The 20,745-nt window shown below is 37.8% G+C and overlaps 1 long non-coding RNA gene across 1 annotated transcript; it reads right to left on the bottom strand.

Annotated features, from left to right (window-relative positions):
- Positions 1–212: 212 nt before the first annotated feature.
- Positions 213–5,547, bottom strand: LOC116423531. The gene is made up of 2 exons (XR_004234141.1): positions 5,448–5,547; positions 213–365 (listed from the first exon to the last, which is right to left on the bottom strand). It is a non-coding gene; the product is annotated as an uncharacterized LOC116423531 (long non-coding RNA).
- Positions 5,548–20,745: the final 15,198 nt, after the last annotated feature.

Raw genomic sequence — 20,745 nt, forward strand, 5'->3', positions numbered from 1 at the left:
AAACTGGAAAAGTGTTTTATATACATTAACTCATTTAATCCTCAAAATAACCCCATGATTTTGTCATTATCAAAACTCAGAGACTTGCTAGAAAATGTTGGGGGCAGGATCCGACCAAGATTCAATGCTCTGCCCATCACGCCATGCTGTCCTGACCACCCTGCACTTATTTCTCCACCTGGTATCTGCTAAATGTACTAAGAATACTCACCAATCATTTTCTCTTTTTTTTTTTTTAATCTCTAAAAAGCAAGCCAGGGTTGCAGGAAATGTAGCATCTGGGCATTTAATGGCCTCCACATGGATGCAGATTTATGAATATCTCCAAAGACCAACAGCATCAATTGTTGCAAGACAGTTTTCTCCTATTCACAAGGCAAAGAAATTAGAGATAATACATGAATATTTTTATTTCCAAATTTCCAAAATTATAATGTTATTAATTAGCATGCTTCATCTGTCTGTTGCTAAGAGGACAGAGTGAGATGAGCAGGACAAGAACAATTTATCAAAGACATAAAAAATGTAAAAATTGAATGATTCAGAAGGAATTCAATGAAATTGATGGATGAAATGAGCAAACCTGATTATTCTAGAGAACCAGTTATGAGGAAGAATCCTGCCCAGCCTTTGATAAAGAGAAGATGGATTCACATACAGAATGAGAGACACATTGGAGGGGCGAAGGGGGCCTATGTTTATATGATACAAAATTCTGTTTTCTGTTTTCTTTCCTTTTTTCTGTCTCTGTCTCTCCCTTTTGTGGGTGGATCATGGGAAATATGAGGGAGAAAAACAAATGTTTGATAATTAAAAAAATATAAACAATAAGCATTAGATCATGGAATTAGAGAGTTGGAGAAGACTCATCTTGTACAACCCCTTCCTCATTTTGCAGATGGCAAAACTGAGACCTGTGTGAGTTAAATGACTTGTTCATGAGTCATGAAGCTAATAAAGGGTAAAACAAAGCTTGAAATAGGCAGTTGTGACAAACAAGAAAGTAACAAGATTTTCTCTGGTATTTTCACACCAAACAGGAGTGTTTTTTCCTTACTGGAACAAAGAACAAGCCAAAAAAGTTCTTTTTTAAACTGGTTGCCTCCAAAAAAAATTTGTTTGGGGCATTTTTTCCAGGAAGGGGGAGGAGGAAGAGATTCAAATGTTTCTGCCTTGTTTTCTTTCAACTGTATTCTGAGGAAACATCCCTGATGGGCACCTCACAAATGCTAACAAAACAATAACTAGTTTGAGAGGGGGGAGTCTGCCACCCAGGCTTTAAAAATCCCATCTGTTCTCTGGCCTGTTCTCAAGCGCTGTTCTCAGCCAGTCCGACGTGGCTGTCTGGGAGAGAATATTTTCTCCAGAATGAAAGGAAGTCCTATCTGGAGTCAATCCCCAAACATGGTATTGACTGTCTCCACATAGGGGAGATTGAAATTTTCCTTTCCATGATTCAAGTGTCGCCTCTGATCCATGTCAGATCCATAACCCTGAACCTGTAAGCAGCCCCTTAACAGGATTTCTTAATCTGGAGTGGGGGGAACCTTTAAAAATATTTTTGGATGCTTGTGTTTCAATATAACTGGTTTCCTTTATAATCCTGCTGTTTGGTTTTGTCATTTAAAAGCATCATTCTGAGAAAAGGTCTCACCAGAGTGTTAAAAGGGTCCAACCATTACACAAAAAAATGTCAAGAAAGCTTTTTCTAGAACTATAAATTACAGAAAAGTTTCCACTCGGCAACTGTAGAGGGAGTTTCCATTCTAACAAAATCACAGGTCAAGATACCAAAAAAAAATTTTAATGTGAAAATCAAGGTGCTCTGGAGGATATAAAAGACACAATAAAATGCTCGCCTTTTTGAAGGAGATTCCAATCCAGTGTGAGAGGTGGTAAGACACAACTGAGACCCTGAGTTCAAAACTTGGACTTAACATGGATTACTTATGTGAACTGACACCTCAGTTTCCTTATCTGTCTTTTGAGAGGATTGGCCTCAGTGATATCTAAGATCCTTTCCAATTCTATATCTATGCTCCTAGGAGACAAGAGGAAGATTTTATGTAGGCAAATGATCCAGAGCACATCCTCTCTTAAGAAGTTAAAGGGATTTGTTGGAATGAAGAAAGAGCTCAACTCTACCTACCATATAACACTAAGTATTTTTATGAATATTATAAATTATTCTTCCTAACCGAGTGATATTGACAGAATGAGGATGTTTTTTGCACCCCATACATTCAGGTTTTAGGGGGCAAAGCCCCTGTTACCCTGCCTTAGTTTCAGTTGTGAATTTGATCTATATGTACATAAGTATATTACAGAATAAAGCAGGAAAGTGCATAAGATTAGATGAAGTGCTCTGAGAATATAGAGGGAAAGAGGAATCACTTCTGATGAAGGGAAGGAAATATGAAAAGAGGGCAGTATAGTGTACTAAAAGCATAGTGGATTTGGGAGTCAGAGAACTTAAATTCAAACCCCTCCAAACACTGCCCAAGAGGACTTGATCTTCAGTTTTTTCATCTGTAAAATGGTCCCTTGGACTATAAGATCTGTTTCATGCATCTAAAGCTGTGTGTTATAAAGGAAAGGTCAATGGATTGAGAAAGAGAGAAATTGGATTCAAATCTGCTGCTTCTCCATAATCTAAAACTCTGTCTCCTCATCTATAAAGGTAGAGCCGGGCTCTCTGATCCCTGATGTCCCTTCCAGCTCTGAATCTATAATCCAGTATTTTCAAAGGATGGTTCCAGCTCTCAGCCCTTTAGTCAGACTCCCACCTGAAAGATCAGGTAGGATTTCACCTGCTACGTAACTGAGACCAATAACCCTAAAGGTTCTGCTGCCCAGCCTAGGCTCATTCTTCTGATTCTCCAGGGATTCTCATGTCTTCTGTTTCTAAGATTGATGGCAGGCTGGTAAGATGCTGGGAAGGAATTGGGGGGGAAAAGTGGAATAAATTTGCTTTATTGGAGGTTTTCTGTTTTGTTTTGATCTTCTATCAGCACCATAAATTATCCCACTGAGGTGTCACAGGACCTCTTAAATTGATCGCCACCACTGCTCCTTGGAGATTTGTCTGTCCTCTTAGTACATATCCTTTGTCTCATATCCACAGTCATAAACTGTCACTTCTCAATATGTTTCCAGAGTCAATATTGTGCCAAACACATTAAGCAACTGAGAGAGAGAAATGGGATGACAGTGTGGCTTAATGGAAGATGTCAAGAGAGATCAGGGTCACAATGTTCACAAACAGCTCGCAAATGATCTGAATTTACATCATGAGACACTTACTATCAGGGTGACTCTGGGCAATTTGGGTGACCCTAAACTCTCAGCCTCAGTTTTCCTCTTTTTAAAATTATAATAGCCCCTGACTCACAGGGTGGTTGTGAGGATCAAATAAGATAAGTAATATTTCACACACCTTAACATACTTTTGAGATGCTGGCTACTTCATATATTCCTCAGGTATTTTTTTCTTCAGATACCTAAATATTGGAAGGTTTCTCCCTTTACAATCTCCTCGCAAATGAGAACTAATTTATCTTTTTCTCCTTCATTTTAAACCAGTGCCTAGCATAGCAAGTGGTTAATAAATGTTTAATGGTTGATTGATTGATTCTTATGTTAGAGAAGATTTCACTCATTCTTTCTGGGAAAGTCGGGGTTATCACAGCTTCTTTTAGATGACTGATATATATTTCATGATTGTCCCTCTCAGGAAAAGTGGTTATTTTATCTTTTGTAAAATTTCAAGCGAAAATGAACCACTTCAAGTAGTTGCTATGGATTTGAAGACACATTATTAAAAGGTTTTTCTATAAGAGTCCCAAAAGGTGCCAAAAAATGTCTAAAGACAATAATAATTTGAATGCTTATTGCCTAGTTCCCTGTAATTATTTTTAGGAAGTACTTGATGGACAGTGCTTAATTAGAACCATTCTCTTTTCTTCCTAAGCTACATAAAAATATATACAATGTGTTCCAGTACTGAAGCCATGAGTGGGAGTTAATTTTCAGCAAGGCCATTTTTCAAGTCAGCTGCCAGAACTGGCAAAATATACCTTCCCTATGTCTGACTGAAAATGATGGTTCTCTGACTCAAATGGAGAATGACAGCCATTATCCACCAGAAAAATTACCAAAGGTTATGAACAGGCCACTCTTAAATGAAGAACTAGAGTATGTTATTATTGTTTATCCTTCATTTCCTAAGAGGGTCAATAACATTATGGGCAATGTCTTGACTTGTGGATGAATTGTATTTTAGATGAGACAGAGTTAGACAAAGTTGTCAGCCTCGATTTATCTTCCAGAATCATCAAAGTCCATCAGGTAAGAATATCAGGAGAATAATTTCTATAGTAACAACATTGTAAAGAAAAGCAACTTGGAAAGCTTTAGAATTCTGACCAAGGCAATCACCGATCATGAGTCTGAAGGGTCAATAATGAAATACATTTCCTGTCTCCTGCCAAAGAAATGCTTATTTCTTTCTTATTTCTTTCCTTATTTATTTCCTTATTTCTTTCTTTCCTCTCTTCCTTCCCACTCCCATCTTCCTTGGTTTTCTTTCCTTCCTTCTTTCTTTCTTTCCTGACAGAGAAGATGGTGTCCAGGTTCTGAGATATACATTTTTGGACAGGACAAGTATATGGCTTTGTTTTCCTTGGTTATACTGATTTTTTTTTTACATTAAAAAAAGATTTTCCAGAGTTTTCAGGGAAATGATTCAAGTGGAAAGCTGATAGCAGGCCACATATGGCTGTTTCAGGAGTCATCAAATGCCCAGAAGCAAATTAGAGCAGGAAAGTAATTGAAGCAAGTGAGGGAGTAGAGAGGAGAGCCACAGTCAGATGCACAGCTCGCCTGCCCTGTCTTGGCTGAGAGCCAGCCGGAAAATCAATCCTTCAAGGATCATTTGTTCCGATAAGTTATACAAGCCTTAAATAAATCCCACTGAGAAAACCTTGGAGTGCTGTTACCACTCTCCACTGAAAAGAAAGGGGGCAAAGCCTGAAGGCTTCCCCACCAGGGAGTGCACCAAAGCCATCCTTAAGCACTCTGCTGCCAGTTCAACTAAGTCCAGTCCAGATCAATGCAATCCAACTCAATAAGCATTTATGAAGCATTTACAGTATACAAAACAGTGTCCTGGAGAATCAAATGCAAAAAGTAAAAAGTCTTTGCATTCTAGGAGTACACGCTCTACCAGGGAGGTCCATGTTCACACGGAAGTAAATCTGAAGTTTAGACAAAGTCATTCAAAACAGAGTGGTGACACCCAAAGAGTCAGAAACAAGTTCCCATTAAAGATGTCTCTGGCCTGGGCACAGAAGCCATGGCTTAGAAGTTTGTTTTTCTTTGCTTTATTTATACCACGGTGGCGTCTCGCTCAGTTCAAAGCTTTGAGGAATATTGAACAGACCACTCACTTGTTATAAACAGCCCCATGGTCTTCTATACCAAGGATCAGGAGATTTGCCAGCTCTTAGGGTCTGAGAAAAGAAAAGGAGAATAGCTCCAGGTTGTCCCCGTGTCCTGAAGCACAAACCAATATACAAATCAATCAGCTTTTGAACTGTGATTTACCTGCTGGGAGTCTTCATGGACACTCTCCTCTTACAAATCCATCTTCATGCTTTAATTTGTAGTCTTACAGAATTACCCAAGGAAATGAAGGTCTCTCCAACTCTGAGATACTCAGATTTTGTGAATAATTCCATGATCAGACCATCTCCCACTTAAAGTTGGGGAGTATTTTCAAAAAATAAATCAAATTATTGAAGGAGCAAGTCCAATACTCAACAAAAGTATGGCAGGTAAAAGATGTCCTCACCAGCTTCTACCTCCATAGATACCTCTATGAATCTTGGTACCCTGTCCCTGACATCTGGCCACCCAGGGTACCCTACTCCAAATAGTATCTATGGGCCCAATGTCATCCCTTCCATGAAGCCTTCCCTGATTTGTCCTTGAAATCTGCATTTAATTTTACAAATCTCCATTGCATTATCATGTAATATAGATGTGCTCTCAGACTCACTTTCCTTATCTATAAAATGGGAATAATATAGCACTTACATTACTGGAACATTATAAGGATCAAATAAGAAAACATAAATAAAGATTCTGTGTAACTTAAAATACCATTATGTATGTCACTTCTGTTGTTACTGTTGTTGTTTATTCTCTTTATGTGTGTCTTATTTCCCTATAAGCCTATAAGTTCTAGAAGGGCAGAGAGCTTACTCCCCACCCCCCCCACCCACCCGACTCTACAACACAGGTCACAAGAGCCAGCTTTCTTTAGAAGTGATCAGAGGGTCCCGCCAGTGATGTAATGACAAATAGCAGGACCTTCTGCTAGTACCAGGGATTCTTTTACAATTTTACCTCATGCCAAGAGGGAGAATCAAGTGTCATGTTTGTGGTTCCTGAATCTTTCCTTTAATGATTAACCTTATTGAATGCTCTGATTTGGACTCTATTTGATTTCCTACTTTTGTTTCCTTGTTTGCAGGAGAAACAATCTTGGCAGCGCCCAGACTATTGAATTCTGTCTTTCCCAGATGGGGTCGGCTCTAGGATTGATCACTCAACTGGAATGGGCTGCTTGAACTGATGCGACCAAGCGGATTAAGCTGAGCAGGTTGCTCAGCAACTGAGCCTCTGTTTTTGGAAAGGGCTAAGCAGATAACTAGATCATCGCGCTCTTATTGGAAGTCATTATTCCTGATGGATAGATTAATGTATTGGACTCCCTTGGCTAATTCTTTGATAGATACCTGCAGTGATCAACCCCTCCAGGCTTGACAACTTGTTACTCTTGTCAGTGAGTGTTACAATGTCCTTTTTTCATGAAGAATAATAACACTGTGTTCCTTCAGTTATGGCAAAGACTCTTTGCTGAGAACTAGCTGAAACTTTTCCTTGACTCCCTAAAAGCCTGGGCTCTAAGATCTGTCACCCCAGCCAGGAGGTAGGAGAGCTCTTAGCCTTCTGTTCAATAATTGTCCTTGTCTCAAATCAGTTTTCTCACTGAGGGACCCAACTTCCAACTTCTAGTGACCAGCTCCTTTTCTTCCCAAACTCCTGCAGAATCTTAATCAGAAGAATGGCTGGGTCATAGCCATGGAGGCATTCCCGGTGGCCAGCAGCAGCTTCATTGTCTTTCCCCGACTTTCATTAACAATCGAGCTCAAGAACCAGGAGATCATTATATATGTCAACAATGATACTGTATGAGGATATATTCTGATGGAAGTGGATTTCTTAGACAAAGAGAAGATCTAACTCAGTTTCAATTGATCAAGGATGGACAGAAGCAGCTACACCCAGAGAAAGAACACTGGGAAATGAATGTAAACTGTTTGCATTTTTGTTTTTCTTCCCAGGTCATTTCTACCTTCTAAATCCAATTCTCCCTGAGCAACAAGAGAACTGTTTGGTTCTGCACACATAGATTGTATCTAGGATATACTGTGACATATTTAACTTGTATAGGACTGCTTGCCATCTGGGGGAGGGGGTAATGGGAGGGAGGGGAAAAGTCGGAACAGAAGTGAGTGCAAGAGATAATGTTGTTAAAAAAAAAAAAAAAACTACCCAGGCATGGGTTCTGTCAATAAAAAGTTATAATAAAATAAAAAAAAAAGTTGAGCTCATCTAAGCTCATGCCCATTCCAAGGTACAGAGTTCTTCTCTGCCTTCTGAAAGGTTTTCCTCTTCACATTCAATATCCCTGTCTTTGCCCTCCAGTTTTGCCAGCATAAATGGGACACATTTATGTTCCTTATGTTGGCAATGGTCTAGGTTCAGGAGAAGCTGCAGTTGTGTAGTTCTATGGCAGGGATTCTATTTTATTTTCTTTTTCTTCCCTTATATATGCACCACTAAAAAAGGAAAATACTATATACGGTTAAGTAAGTCTACCTGTTCCCATGATGAAGATGAGGGATGGGGAAGTTTTGATGGTGGGGAAGTGGAGAATTGACTTCATTATCTGAGCTCATAGAATTCAGATTTACTGAAATATAGCAGTTAGGGGGGAAAGGCAGCATTTCCCCATAGGTGGGGGCTCGGAGCTATGCTGATTGAGTAAATCATCACCAGTCACACTCTGTAGACTAACAAGATAGCACAGCTGTACCATGAAAGGGAAAAGTGAGGGATGGGAGGTTGTTCAGTCAACTAGAATCACAAAAAGTTTGCTATTTCCCCAGCATTCCTCCTAGGGGAAGGACATAGGACCAGAATGAATATAGAATTCCAGAATTTCATATAATTAGCCTAGCATCAGATAAATGCTTAATTGTTTCATCTGGTTGTTAAATATATTTGGAAGCTAATAAGAAGGAAAGGTGAATTGCCAAAGTCACCTAGTAAGGAGTTGTCAGAGTCAGGATTTGAACTTAGGCCTTTCGACCAGAGTCTATACTTCCCATTATACTTCACTGCTTCCTTGGGTAGATGCTAGATTTGGGGGTAGAAGGAACCTTAGAGGTTAACTAGTCCAACTCCCTCCATGCATTTTATATATAAGTAACATAGGGCCAGAATGATCGTGTGACTTTCCCAGGATCATACAAGGAGTCAGTGGCAGAATCAGCATCCAGATCCAAGTCCTCTCATTCCTGTCTATATTCTTGCCAGCATTCCACACATAAGACCATGATTCTCTCGATGTTGTTTCTTTTAAAAATAGATTTTTGGTAAAATACAAATGAATCTCTAATGCAGAATCTCAGGCTGGGAAACAAAGTGAAAGTGAACAAATCTTAGGCAGTGTGGGGGAGGATACTGGAGACACAGGACCCACAGTGCTTGAGGGACCAAAAGGACACAATTTTCCAGCGTGACTTCATTTGCAATGAACCAAATAGCTCTAGCAATCTTTCCCTTTGTCTGGGAGAAAGTGCTCTATATTGAGGACTTGATTTTTTAACAGATCTTCCTTACATAGAACAGAAGAAGGGACTAATTTTCAAAACAAACAAGAGCTAAGATAAAAACCATTCTGTGATCACTTTGGGGGTTTTATTTTAGCTCATAAACATACAAGTTGGATTCCCCTGGTGGAGGTTAATTGCCCTTCAATGGTGAGCCAGCAGTGAGCCATCCTCAGTAAACCATCAGAGCCAAAATAGCCACTTCTAACTCATGAGAAAATGAAAATCTGAGTAAGATAGTGTGTGGTCAGAGGAGGATAACTGAGATGGTGAAGGGTCTTGGGTCCTGCACTGGGTGAAGGAAGTGTAGGAGGAGACACAGTGGAATACAACAGAAGCTGCAACTATCCCATGGAAGAAAGATAGGATTTTTTTTCTGCTTGACCCTAGAAGGCAAAATTAGGAGGAATGAATACAAGTTACATGAGGCAAACAGGATTGATGGAAGACTAAGTTTCTAGAAATTAGACTTTCCCAAAGTGAAATGGGCTGCCTATGAATTACTGAGTTCTCTTATGGCTATATGGTTGGAGCCAAGATTGGATGAGCACTTGCTGGGAATGGTGTAGAAAGGATTTTTAATTAAATACACTTGGTGCAAATGTTTGTGGCAGCCCTTTTTGTAGTGGCCAGAAACTGGAAACTGAGTGGATGCCTATCAGTTGGGGAATGGCTGAATAAGTTATGGGATATGAATGTTATGGAATATTCTTGTTCTATAAGAAATGACCAGCAGGATGATTTCAGAAAGGCCTGGAGAGACTGACAGGAACTAATGCTAAATGAAATGAGCAGAAGCAGGAGATCATTCTACACAGCAACAACAAGATTATATGATGATCAATTCCAATGGACATGGCTCTTTTCAACAATGAGATGATTTAGGCCAGCTCCATTGATCTTGTGGTGATGAGAGCCATTTAAACCCAGAGAGAGGACTGTGGGAACTGAGTGTGGATTACGACACAGCATTTCACTCTTTTTGTTGTGGTTTACTTGAAATTTATTTTTTTTCAATTTTTATCTGATTTTTCGTCTATTTTGGACTTAATATATATTTTTACCACATTTAACATATATTGGATTACATGCTATCTAAGGGAAGGGGTGAAGGGAAGAGGGGGAAATTGGAACACAAGGTTTTTCAAGGCTCAATGTTGAAAAAATTATCCTTGCATTATGTTTAAAAAAAAAAAAACTTCAATTAAAAAAAAAAGAATACACTAGGTTGGCCCTTTCAACCCTGAGCTCTTAGATTTCCATGATCAAAAATTATTAAGATATCCTTATTCCATTTATTTTAGGGCTGTGCTAGATCTAGTTCAGAGGAGAGCTAATCATTAACTTTTCAGTGGGAGCCTTTACATATCAGTAATTAGCAAACTCTACACATCAAGGTTTGAGTGGTTATTCTATTGGTTCCCTAGACTTAAAATAGTGGTGAAAAGAAGTAATGATGTGGAATAAACTTAAATGAGCCTTGCATGAATTGTTATTTTCAGAGACTCAATTGTTAAATAACAACATGTTGTTATTCAGTTGTCGCAGTCATGTCTCACCCTTCATGGCCCCATTTGGGGTTTTCTTGAAGAGACCGGAATGGTTTGCCATTTTCTTCTCCAGCTCATTTTAAAGCTGGGGAAGTTGATTTACCCAAATACTTATCATAAAAAGACTGGGAAATAATGGTAACTTGAGAACCACTGTCCAGGATAGTACTGCTGTGCACATTCTCCATTTTTACCATTACCCTCTATAAGGTCAAGGTGGAATAGACCCAAAGGGAACTGATAATGAGGTCAACATAACTAGCCTTGGGGACCAGCATATATAATGTGAAGGAACAAATATTGGTTATTGACAATCTATTATCTTTTTTAAATTAAATTTATTTTGATTAATAAAAGTTTATTTTCTTCCTTTCTGCCGTATTAGAAAAAATTGAGAAAAAACAAAATCTTTGCCCTAGATATACCTACCTAACAAAACAAATTCCTGTCTTATCCATGTCCAAAGTCCATATCTCATTCTTTAGCCCAATAGCATAATGCTTTGGGGCATGGGGGGGGGGGGGTTGACATGCTTCAAAATCAGTCCTCCAGGATTGTGACTAATCATTTTGTTGATTAGAGTTCTGAAATGAGCATCTATTCTCAATCAACTTGGTCACTTGAACTTGAATATATATGTGAATGCACATACAGACACAAATATACACAAACACTGCAAAAATTGAAATATTACAGCAAATCTTTCACAGCAAAGGAAGTATAGAAGAAGCAGTGTTCTAGGAGGAGAGCATGGAGTAATGGGGATAAAAATTGGAGTTGGATCAGAGGACCTCAATTCAAATCTTGCCTTTATCATTGATTGTCATCTAAGACAAGGAGCTACATTTTTCTGACAATGCCCCAAGACAACTGAAATAAGGATATCTTAACACCTTTTGATCATAAAAAGCTACACTTTTTTCTTAATTTAATCAATTTTAAAAGTAGGGGTTCAGATTAGGTAATCTTAAGGTTTCTTTGAGCTCTCTATTCTATTATTTTTCCATTACAACCATGCTAGTGGACAACAAAGTCCTTAATGATCAAAGAATGCCTTGTAAAATAATAGGCCTTTAATAAAAATTTTCCTGAGTAGACATGAAGCCAATGGTTTGAAGAACTGCAACATTAGACTCTTGTTCATTCAGCTGACAAACATTTACTAATCACTTGTCATTTTCCAGACACATTCTCTAATGACTATAGAAATGGACCCTTAACCTTGGCCAACTACCTCCCTTGAAAGTGTTTGAGAGATGTGGGAGACAGTAAAAAGTTACTACATGAAGACAAAATTCAGTTTGCATGTCCTAGATGTGACTAATTGATAGGTTTATCTATGAAAAGCTTCCCCCTCAGTCTGGGCTGCTAGACCGCTCAAAGTGTTGGATGAGATGAGAGCCATCAATAAATCCATTTCTCCCAAAGAGATGAAGACTGCCAAGTTCCACTATCTACCTGTGCTGCCTCCTAGAGTGCTCCAGGTTTTACCTGTCTCTGCATCCTACTGTGCTGTCATCTGATTTACTAATGAACTCAGAGACCCCTGATCCTTGCCACTGGCCTCAGCCACAGCTCCCTTTGGAGTTTTTCTCTGGCTGACTGCTGAATTTCCTCCAACTAAAGTATAGGCTCCTTAAGAGCAGGAACCATCTTGCTTTTTTTTTTTTTATTTGCATCCCCTGTACTTAGCACATTGCTCAACACATTGTAAGTACTTCATAAATGTTTTTTCATTCATTTGTTCATTCATGAGCTCTACAACTTTCTAAGCTGCCAATTCAATGTCTTCAGAGTTAATCATACTTATTGATTTTAGAGGGGAAAAAAAGCAAATCAAAAGACTAGGACCACAAGACTAGTCCTTCCTATGGGAGAAATAAACAACTGTTCATGGTATAGTTTGAGAACTTTGTTCCATTATGGCTCCAAATTGGCTGTTCTCTCCATTATTGGTGTTAAACTCAAATAAAAACAGACAGCAATAAAGTGCACAAGTATCCCTACAAGCCATACATTGGCTTAGAAAATCACATGTTGATATTATCTGCATTTTATTGTATTTTCATTCATTAAATATTATTAATATTTAATCATTTAAGAAATTTTTCTCAATTACAATTGAATCTGCTTCAGCTGGACATGAGGTTATTATGGGCCACATGTCTCCATAATAAAAGGTTTTGAAGAACCTTGTTAAAATACTGATCTGGAATTCTGGGTGAGAGAAACACATTAAGCCATTTTCATTCATTAATAATTTAACAATGAAGATGGCAGAGTAAAAGCAGGAACTCACCCAACCTCTCCCCCAAACCGTTCCAAATTCCTTTTACAGTGGAGGGGAAGAAAAGGAAGACAGGGTGAGTAAGTGAACCTTACTCTCATCAAAACTGACTCAAAGAGGAAATAACATAGATACTCAATAGGGATATAGAAATCTATCTTACCCTGAAGGGAAATAGGAGGGAATAGGATTTGGAAAGTGGGGAAGGTAATAAAAGAGAGGGCACATTGGGTGAGGGAGAGCTCAGTACCAAAACACTTTTGAGGGACAAGGTGAAAGAAGAGAGAACAAATGAGGGAAAATACAATTAGCAATCAATTATTTAAAAAAAAAAATCTGAAGCACGTTTCTCTAATAAGGCTTCATTTTTCAAACATAGAAGAAACTGAGTCAAATTTATTAAAAAAAAAAAAGAGAGAGCCATTCCCCAATGGATAAATGATCAAAAGATATTATCTGTGCCCAAAGATTATAAATTCATGCATAGCCTTTGACTTAACAATACCACTACTAAGCATGAATACCTAAAGAGTTTGGGGGGCACAAAAGGGAAATGAGCTATATGTACAAAAAATATTCATAACAGTTCTCTTCTTGGGGTAAAAAATTGGAAACTGAGGAGATGTCCATCCATTGGGGAATGACCCGATAAACTATGGTATATTTCTGTGATGGAATATTACTTTTTTGTGAAATAATGAGCAGGATGCTCTCAAAAGAAAAAAATGGAAACTCCTCCATGAACTCAAATGAACTGAAATGTACTGTTTACAAAGTAATATCAATGTTCTGGGAGGACCAGCTGTAAATGACTTTGCTATTCTCAGTAGTACAATCATCCACCACTACTCTGAACTTATGATGAAAAATTCTACTCATATCCAGAGAAGGAATCGATTGTATCTGAATACAAGCTGAAGTATTCTCTATTACTCTCGCTTTCTTTCTTTTTTAACTTAATTTTTCATAAAAGTTTTTATTTTCATTATGTGTTTTCATTCACAACTTGACTTTTATGGAAATATTTTGTATAACTTCACATGAGGTTTCTTTTTTTAAATAGCTTTGTATTTACAAATTATATGCATGGGTAATTTTACAGCATTGACAATTGCCAAACCTTTTGTTCCAATTTTTCCCCTTCTTCCCCCCACCCCCTCCCCTAGATGGTAGGATAACCAATACATGTTAAATATCACATGGGGTTTCTTAATTGTGCATGAGGATAAAAGACAGAACTGAGAATTAAAAATTTTAAAAACAGATGTAAAAAATCATTTTAATGTAGCTGAATAAAATATTAAATAAATAAAAATTTAAAAAGAAAAAATAAAATAATAATTTTACAAGAATTAGGACTCAACCTCATTGTCTATCAGGGACCCCGAGGAAATGGAACAGAAGACATGAGAGGCTGAAGTGTTAGTGAGTTTGTTGGCAGAGGGTAGGAAATGGAAAGAAAATGAAAAAAATCAGACAGGAGATCTAAGTGAAAGACTAAGCCTAGGGAGGCAAGATCACAGTAAATGGACATGAAGGACCCTGTAAATTCACTTTTGCATATTTCATTGTTTTTCCCAATTTGACCCTACAGATAGATGATCATTGCATCATGGATGACCAACTCTCAAATTATTTGATTCTCTGACGATAATCTGATGAAATTCTAAAGTCATAAAGAGAGAGAGCCAGAGAGAACCTCCAAGGTCATGCAGTTCAGTCTTCTCATTTTACAGATGAAGAAAGTGAAGAATAAATTAATTATGCAACATACCCATGTTCAAGCAAATCCCAATATTCTTCCCACTGTACTACCCTGCCACCCAATTAGATGAAGAATTTTACAAAAGCAGAGACAGGATATGTTCCATAAACAACCCCATGGATGACTTGCTGAGTGAACTAAAGTAATATACCCAGGGCTGGAAAAATAAAAGACAGGCCCAGTGGGAATAAAGAGGGCTGTAAGGGTCTTATAAACACCTGGTGTTCATAATATATAATGAGCTCTCCTAGTAAGACTATCAAGGGATTGTGCAAAATTAGAATAAGATTGTTTTTCCTGTTCCCTCTTCTCCATAGCTACTTTCAGAACTCCGCTTCTCTTCCCAGATGATTATAATTTGGAAGACAGAGAGGGTTTAAAGGTCTTCACTCACTGGGACCTACTTAGGGGAAATAAATTACTATGTTCTATGGCCCTTCTGGTATACATATTTCCATTTCCTGCCCTTTCCAAAACTGAACTTCCAGTAGGGAATGGCAGCTTCAGCCAATGATGGGAAGTGAGATGGAGAGTCTCCACAACTAGGGTTTTTCTCCCCTCTCATAACTGACTTTATGGGGAATTCCCAGAAGATTTTATTGAATCAGATACTCATCCATTTAGCCAGCTCTGAAACAAAGGAAAGTGTCTCTTGCAAAGCTATGCCCAGAGAAGTTCACAAAATACAATTTGGGTTCCATCCTATCCACTTCCATAGCTTTCCCAATATCTCTTATCTTCCTGAGAATTTTAATTTTCCAAAGTGGTTTATTCTAGTTTAACAAAAGCCCCTTCAAGTACTGAGAAAGTTACTGTGATCCCCATTTTATTATCATGGGAGTTTGGAGGTCTAACTAGCAGAAATCCATCAAGGCCAATAAGAAATGTGTGATCACATATGAAATGTGTGATCACATACAAAAAGAATAAAAAAAAATAATAAAGTCTCTAAAGTGCTTTAAAAATCTCAGACCATTAAGTAAAGGAGATATATTCTCCCTGTCATTATTTTTTTTAATTCTCTCATCTTATATTCAATGAAACTCTGACAAAAAAGTATAAAGGGAAGCTGTTACCTGACTCTTATATTGAATATTTACCAGACACAATAACAAAAACTAGCCATAAACAAGCAATTTTAGTTATGTAAAGTTTTACATTTTTAAATTTTCATTTTCACTATTTAATTTTTTGTGTAAATAAAAATAAAAAAGATTGGCTAAGTAAAAATATAATAACAATATAATATGATTAATAATAAAGTATGATATGAAAAACACAGGAACAGCAGGATCCAATGTCCAGCAAATGAATCATCTGAGGTCATCAACAAAAAATTTTCAAAACTTAATAATTTGCAAAAATGGCCCCCAAAATACATTGGAGAGGCTATGGAAAGACAAAGATATTAATACACTATTGGGAGAGCTATGACTTGGTTTAATCATTTTGTAATTTGTACAAATTACATAATTACAAATTAATTTGTAATTATGCAAAACAAGGGGGAAAAATCCAGTGATTTCCTTAATGGGGTGTGTGTGTGTGTGTGTGTGTGTGTGTGTGTGTGTGTATTCCACAGAGAGATCAAAGGGGAAAACGAAATCAAATACATCCTAAAGTATTCCCCACAAACCTTTTTTATAGTAGCAAAAAAGTAAAAACATATTGAGTATTCATCAATATTGAGGTGAGAAGTGACATGTGAACATATAGAATATTATTGTGCTGTAAGAAAAAAAGCTATCAGGAACTCAGAAAAAATGGATTGGCATGAATTGTTGCAGAGAGACACAAGCTGAATCAGGAAAATTATGTGAACATTTACTATCATACTGTGAGCAACAATAAAAATACAAAAACAATTGAACTCTAATTAGCTGCAAAATCATTTCCGTTCCTGGAGACAGGATTTGGATTGTGGTGATTCTTAATTTTAATTTTGTTGAAATGTTCTTCCTTGTTCTAAACCCTTCAAAGGAGGTGGTATGACTGAGCCAGGGAGTTGTGACCCCGGAAACAATGTGGCGGTGTAGGGGATCTTGCCAGACAAGGGGAATGGAGGAAAAACAGTAGCAACCAAGTGGTAGAAATTTACTTTCTTTCCTTTTGGCTTTAAAGAAATAAGTCAGTGGCTTCCTCTTCATGGAGACCTCATGCTTCTTTCTGTCTCACACCAAAATGACAGAAATACAAGTTGATAACCATGTGTAAAAGATCTAAGATCCACAGCAGGAAACAAAGGTCCCTTTCCTTTACCATTAGAAGGAAGCAGGAGGACATCACATTTCCACTCATCACCTACAAGTTAAACTCCATGCACTTAACTTCAGTTTTGCTGGGATATGGAATGGTTATGAACTGATATCAATAATTGCCCATGTCATCTCCCAGGATTTCAAACAAGAGGAAAAAAATGCATCTAAAGACAGATTGAATGCAAAAAGGGTTTCTATATTTTAGAGGTATGAGGTAACAGGATCTGTTTGCAAGATAATAGGTGGTCATAACCTAAGTCTACTGAGTCACCAATCCTTCATTCACTAACCCTGAAATAATAAGTCCCAGAGAAGGTGCCTTCCTGCCTTGGTATAACGAATTTCTCACTGTTGTTCCCATAGTGATGAAATCATGGGTTTGATACTAAGCCTGTCTTGACATCATTTAACAATCTTTGTCTCTGCTCTGAACTTTACCCTCACATCCTTGAAAAGACAGATTACTAAATCCTTTCATTCAACCAAGTAACTCAGACCAGATTGTGTGAGAGGAATCCAAATCTAACAAGCTTCACTTCAGATTGGCTGATATGACAGAAAAGAAAAATGACAAATGTTGGAGATGATGTGAGAACATTGAAACACTAATATACTATTGGGGAGTTGTATATGGATTCAACCATTCTGAAGAACAATTTGGAACTATGACTAAAAGGCTATTAAACCATGGATGACCTTTGAGCAAGTAATACCATAACTATGCCTGTATCCCAAAGAGATAACAATAGAAAGGAAAAGAATCTGCATGTACAAAAATATAGCAGCTCTTTTAGCGGTGGCCAGGAATTGAAAATTGAAGGAATGACCATAATTGGGGAACGACTGAACAAGTTGTTGTATATGATTGTGATGAAATGCTATTCTTTAAGAAGGATGAACAGGATGATCTCAAAAAACATGGAAAGACTTACATTAACTGATGCAAAGTGAAAAGCGCAGGGCTAGAAGAACATTGTGCACAGTAACAACAATATTGTATGATGATCTGCTGTGGATAACTTAGTTATTCTCAGCAATCCAATGATCCAAATCAATTCTGTAGGACTCTTGATGAAAGGTGCTATTCATCAACAAAGAAAAAACTGATTGATCTTGAAAGCAGATGAAAGATACCTTGTATCTTTAGGATACAGTACTTTACTCAGCAATCCAGGAGAGAGTTAATACTACTTTGTTATCCTCATTTTACAGACAAAGGTACTAAGGCTTATAGAAGTCAAGTGACTTCACACACAGTAGGTGCTTTACAAATGCTAGCTGAATAACTGACAAAGCTGATAAGTTACAGAAAAGGAACTTGTCCTCAAGTCTCCTGACTCTAAATCCTATCTTTTCCCCAGGATTCCAAGATAGCTGGTCATTTAGGACAGAGGGCCTGGGCCTGGAGTCAAGAAGGCCTGAATTCAAATGAAGCCTCCGATGTTTACAGGTAACTTTAGCCAAGTCATTTTTTACTTTTGTGAGCCTTGGTTTTGTTTTGTTTTTAATCTGTAAAAGGGGGACAATCAAGGAGATATTTTACATGATTACTGGAGGTTCAAGTGAGATAATATACAGACAGTTCTTGGCCAACCTGTGATCTCTGATTTTTTTAAACCATAAGCTACTTGAAAAGAGAGAATGTTTGGATTTTGTAATTATGTTGTGTTTGTAATATTTTAAAAGTGCTTGTTAATTGATTGGTGAACTACTAATGGTAAAATCCCAGAAATTGAAATTTTAAAGGATTATCCATTTGCCTCTGAGATGACACTCTCAGAAAGTGGTCCAGCCTATCTCTGACTGCATTAGCTTTCCAATCAAAAAGTATTCACTATGGCCAAGGGTATAAAGCAAAAGCATTCCTACTACTAGCAGTCCGATTTCCCAGCTTGTTTCCCGATAACTGACAGGATTTTTTTTTGCCAAAGCTAGAAGCTGGACTTAAATTATTAGGTTTCAGAAGTACTGTTCCTTGCTATTTTGGGAAGCCCCAGTTAATATTAATAAAGAGTGACAAACTGGCAAACAATTTTAGTTTCTTGGCTACTACTACATGTAGTTTGTATATATTAATTGAATTCAAAGTAATCAATCACTCTGACTTTTGGCAAGGTTTTTTGGGAATAAGTAATAACAACACTTAGTGTAGGGGCCAGAGGTAAGCTGGGATCATCCAGGGTCATTCCATGTGGGCAGTTTAAGCACGACAGATCCCAGGATGTATAGAGGCGGAACTAAGTAAGTGGTGACATGTGGTGGGGGAGGGAGGATCAGTAGGACAGAGCTGGGATTATATCAAGGGTGCTCAAAAGCAGGCAAGGAGCCAGAAGCATGCAATAGTGGAAAGAGCCCTGAATTCAGTCAGCTATTAAACATTTATTAAGTATTCACTGTGGGTAACACACTGTGCTAAGCACTGGGGATACAAAGAAAGGCAAAAGACAGGCCTTCTCTGATTTTGAGAAGCCAAGATTAGGGTTTTAGAGGGAAATGAATGGGATTTACATCCTCTCTCTCTGCCCAAGATCAATAATCTATAACACAAAGCAAGCTCATGAACCTCTCTGGACCTCATTTCCTCATTAGTAAGCTGAAGGCTGGGACCAGACAACTTTATGATCATGGGAAATGAGCTCGAGACTGTAGCATCAAACACACCCTGCAGCCGGCTCATTGGACATCATGGGAGCCAAGATGGCAGCTTTCTCCTTGGAACATCATTGAACCAAGGGAGCAAGAAGGCAAAAGATCTCCATAAGAACCTCAGAGGTAATGTGGTCATTTATGGATAAAGAAACAGAGGGGCAGAAAATTATGCAGCTAATAGGATTCAGGAATAGGATTTGAACCCAGGTTCCTTACCTCAAAAGCCAGCACCTCTGGATTGATTTGTGTGCCAAAGCATGATTCTAAAATTTGATAGAGACTACTTGGCTTTTATAACCTTCTCTAACCACCTACTTGAGTTCATTTAAAACCCTGAGCTGGCTAAAAGACAAAGAACAGGAAGGACAGATGGCCAAAACAATTGGACCATCCGCTATGAGCTATTCAGTTTACTTGAAGAATTTTTAGGAGTTGGAAGCTTGGGGTGGAGGGAGCAATAAGGAAGTTAACACAAAGATCCTATGTCCTCGGCGGCTCTCTAGAAACCAGCAATAGAAGTGACAGAAAGAAGAAAAACTATCAAAAACTCTCAAAAGAAAATTGCCTGGAGAAAAAAATACTCAAAGAAATAAACAGAGGAAGAGTTCTGACACAATGAAAAAACATTACGGATTAAAAGAAGTGGCAACAAAGTGGTAGGAAAAAAACATACTAAACAAATTCTAACAGAAAGATCCAAAATGAAACCTGTATTTTCTCAAGGAAGAACAAAATGGATAATAAATACACAGAAGAACCAAGAAGAAACAAAACTAGTAAGACTATTACAAGATTTTAAAAGGAACTTTTGTGTAAATTAGAAATCCCCAAATTAAAATAAGATTTCAATGATTCTGTGATCCAGTCCATTAATGAGCTTTAAAATTACCATGACAAGGAAATGATTTAACAAGCAGCCCAGAAGAAAGGCATCACAGATAAAAATAAGTAAATATTTTGAAAAAAAAAAAAAACACTTCCACCAAAATTGCTAAAGATTCATCCACAAAAACAAGGGTAATAGGGAGGCTGATTAAATCAACTGGTCCATCAGCCTTCCTTACTTAAAGTGTCCTATATCTTGATGCTTTCATCAGGTAAGAACAGCTTCTGTTGAATAAATCAACTAGAGATATTGGGTTAGGTGCAAAAATGTCCCTAATCAGTTGGGGAGGAGTGAAAGCCTTTGAATGAAATGGGATGATATGGCACAGGAGGAGCATCAGCATTGGTTGAAGAGCAGGCCACACACTGTGGCCTGGGATAGAGACAT

Source organism: Sarcophilus harrisii, chromosome 4, assembly GCF_902635505.1.
Source record: "Sarcophilus harrisii chromosome 4, mSarHar1.11, whole genome shotgun sequence".
In the NCBI taxonomy this organism is placed as follows: Eukaryota; Metazoa; Chordata; class Mammalia; order Dasyuromorphia; family Dasyuridae; genus Sarcophilus; species Sarcophilus harrisii.